We start from the raw sequence: 3,401 nt of genomic DNA, 5'->3' as shown, positions 1-3,401 counted from the left end.
CTTCTGCTTGGAAAAACCAAACAAGAAAAAAAAAATGCTTCCTACTACCTGGACAACAAAGCCCCAGATTCCTAACCTCACTTTATTGATCTACCCTTTCTCTCATCTTCATCTATTCCTGTCTCTTATACACATCTAGATGTGTGACTCTGGATATTAGTGGACATTACCTAGTCACATTTTTCCTTTTGAAAATGAAGAAGCCCCAGTGATTTTCCATCTCTGCCTCCTAAGCGGCTGTTACACCAATTGGCCAATAGTAGAAGTTACTACTTGAATTAGGTTTCAAACCCATGTTTTTTGACCTCCAATTCATGTTCCTTCCCATAGCAAAACCTATCCCAGTAGTGCTGTGATTCTTTTAAACGAGTGCAAAGATAAAGATAAAAAGTATATTTATAAAGAAGTCAGAATCCAAGGAGTGCTCCCACACCTTCATCTTTTTTTGTTTCAGAACCATCCCCTGAGGTAATTATGTCAAGTGTTTTACCCTGACTTTGGATTTAAGGAAACTAAGGTTTAGCAAGAAAGCGGCTTACCTAAGATCCTATAATAATTGGTAGAGCAAGACTCCTGTCTGAATCCCCGAATCCTGTTGTGTGGGGAGTCCTGGTGTTTGCCAGCCATCTGGGTGCAGGCCCTGGAGTGAGCAATGCACCTTTCAGATCTACTACCCTGCATCTGTTTCAGGTTTGCTTGTCTTCAAACTTTTTTGTTGTGAACTTCTTTTCAATCCTTTGCCCTGACTTTTCTCCCACCACAGTGGGGAAATACTAAAGCTCATATCAAACTAGAGATGCGCAACACATGTTTTCCTTATGGTGTGAGCTCATGGCGTCACTATAAGCCAAGGCAAAACAAACTCAGAAGCTGCTTATAGAAGGAATGTCCCACATCGTTTGATTTCAAGCTTTTTGTGAAACTTACTAAAATTAGCGTCTAAAATATTATTTCTGACAATTACATTGATTTTTCATGTTTTTAAAATTCTTTATTTATTTTTTTTTATTGGTGGAGACTTTTTTTCTTTTATTTTAAGTTCTGGGATACATGTGCTGAACGTGCAGGTTTGTTACATAGGTATACATGTGCCATGGTGGTTTGCTGCACCTATCAACCTGTCATCTAGGTTTTAAGCCCAGCATGCATTATTTGTCCTAATGCTGTCCCTCCCTTTCTACCCCCCAACGCCCGACAGGCCCCGGTGTATTTCCTTCCTTGTGTTCTTTGATTTTTTAATCATAATCATAAAGGCTCCTCACCCTCCTTGTTTCTGTCTTATATTAACAAGTTTATTGGCTGAGTAACATCCAAACTTATCCCACTTTTACTGAGAGGCACTGGGATACTGATTGTAAAGCATAGGCAAAAATAATTCACTTCTCCTTTCTAAATTTCCAGATATTCAGTTATGTCTACATGCTACCAAAAGGTTGTCTTTTTTGTCAGCCTATCAAATGCTCCCTGAGATTCTGCTACAGAATACAAACAAGTTTTTGGATCTTCAGAGAGAATGTTTATGTGACCTTGCCCCAAAAGTATACGATGATCAGATAGACATATTAGAAGTAAGCCTACATATTTTTATATTTTTGTTGTAGATACAAAAGTATCTAATATTTTCTTAGAAAGTTATTTTACCCTGATAGGAATGTGGTTGTTTTAGGTCTTGAAGGATTATTGGTTACCCTGTGGTTTCTGTGAAGTCCAGATGTTTTCAAGATGGTGTTACGTGTGAAAATCATACATTTAGAAAGACTCGAGCTCTTAGACATTCCCTGGAGGTAAATAAGTTTAACACTTTGAGGTTCAAATGAGAATACAGATATTTACATAAGATTTTGCAAAAGGTATCATTTTAGTTATGTTTATAATCTCTGTAGAGTTATTTTAATATGTTAATAGTGCACAAATTAAAATGTAATTAAGTAATGTGATAATCGTTAATTTATTCAATGAAAATTGAAATGATTTCAGTCAAAGTTGATTTTATTTTTGAGAATATTTTGAAGTCATCAGTGTTTTGGAAAATAGAAAATTCACCTTAATGTGAGTTAAAAATTACTGTTTCTTTCTTAACTGTAAAATGGTATAACAGTGTCTCTCAAACCAACTTGAAGATTAGGTACATTGTAGTTAACGCAGTGGTAATTCTGCTGACATTAGTTTAGAAATTTTTATAGATCAATATTCAGTTGTCATTAATATTCAACAAATCCAGTAACACTTTCTCATTTATTGAACTTGACTTTTCTAGCATGTCTGACACAGTTTACCATCCATTTCTTCTTAAACATTTCTCTTTTGTTTTTTTTTTTGAGACAGAGTCTCACTCTGTCGCCCAGCCTGGCCTGGAGTGCAGTGGTGCAATATCGGCTCCCTGCAACCTCCTTCTCCGGGTTTCAAGTGATTCTCCTGCCTCAGCCTCTTAAGTAGCTAGGACTATAGGCATGCGCCACTATGCCTGGCTAACTTTTTTGTATTTTTAGTAGAGACAGAGTTCCACCATGTTGGCCAGACTGGTCTCAAACTCCTGACCTCAGGTGATCTGCCCGTCTCAGTCTCCCAAAGTGCTGGGATTACAGGCGTGAGCCACCATGGACGGCCAAACATTTCTCTTACACAAGCTTCGCAAAACTGAACTAGGCTACTTTTGCTCTTACAACTCACATCCCTGATTGCTCTTTATTTTCTCCTCAGATTTCTCTTCCTTCCTCACATAACATACACATAATGAATTTTTCAAGTCTGATTTTCTTTCTACAATGTCTTTGTTTTTTCAAACTTTAAGTCCAGGGGTATATGTGCAGGATGTGCAAGTTTGTTACATAGGTAAATGTGTGCCAGGGTGGTTTGCTGCACAGATCATCCTATCACCCAGATATTAAACCCAGCATCTGTTAGCTATTCTTCCTGATGTTCTTCCTTCTCCCACCCTCCCCCGACCCTCTGATAGGTCCAGTGTATGTTGTTCCCCTCAATGTGTCCATGTGTTCTCATCGTTCAGCTCCCAATTATATGTGAGAACACACATTATTTGGTTTTCTGTCCCTGTGTTACTTTGCTGAGGATAAAGGCTTCCAGCTTCACCCATGTCCCTGCAAAGGACATGATCTCATGCCTTTTTATGGCTGCATAGTATTCCATGGTGTATATGCACCACATTTTCTTTATCCAGTTTATCACTGATGGGCATTTGGGCTACTTCCATGTCTTTGCTATTGTGAACAGTGCTGCAATAGACCTGTGTGCATGCATCTTTATAATAGAAGAGTTTATATTCCTTTGGGTATATACCCAGCAATGGGATTGCTGGGTTGAATGGTATTTCAGCCTCAAGGTCTTTGAGGAATTGCCAAACTGTCTTCCACAATGGCTAAACTAATTTACACACTCACCAA

General features: G+C 38.3%; 1 long non-coding RNA gene across 1 annotated transcript in view; it reads right to left on the bottom strand.

The window, feature by feature from the left end:
- The window catches only part of LOC105548612, a 2,500-nt gene extending 1,682 nt beyond the window's left edge, over positions 1-818 (bottom strand). The window contains exon 1 of the long non-coding RNA XR_001007414.1: positions 540-818. This is a non-coding gene — a long non-coding RNA (uncharacterized LOC105548612). The remainder of the gene's footprint in view (positions 1-539) is intronic.
- Positions 819-3,401: the final 2,583 nt, after the last annotated feature.

Source organism: Mandrillus leucophaeus, unplaced genomic scaffold (genome assembly GCF_000951045.1).
Source record: "Mandrillus leucophaeus isolate KB7577 unplaced genomic scaffold, Mleu.le_1.0 Scaffold417, whole genome shotgun sequence".
NCBI lineage: Eukaryota > Metazoa > Chordata > Mammalia > Primates > Cercopithecidae > Mandrillus > Mandrillus leucophaeus.
This window is presented reverse-complemented; position numbering and strand designations above follow the sequence as displayed.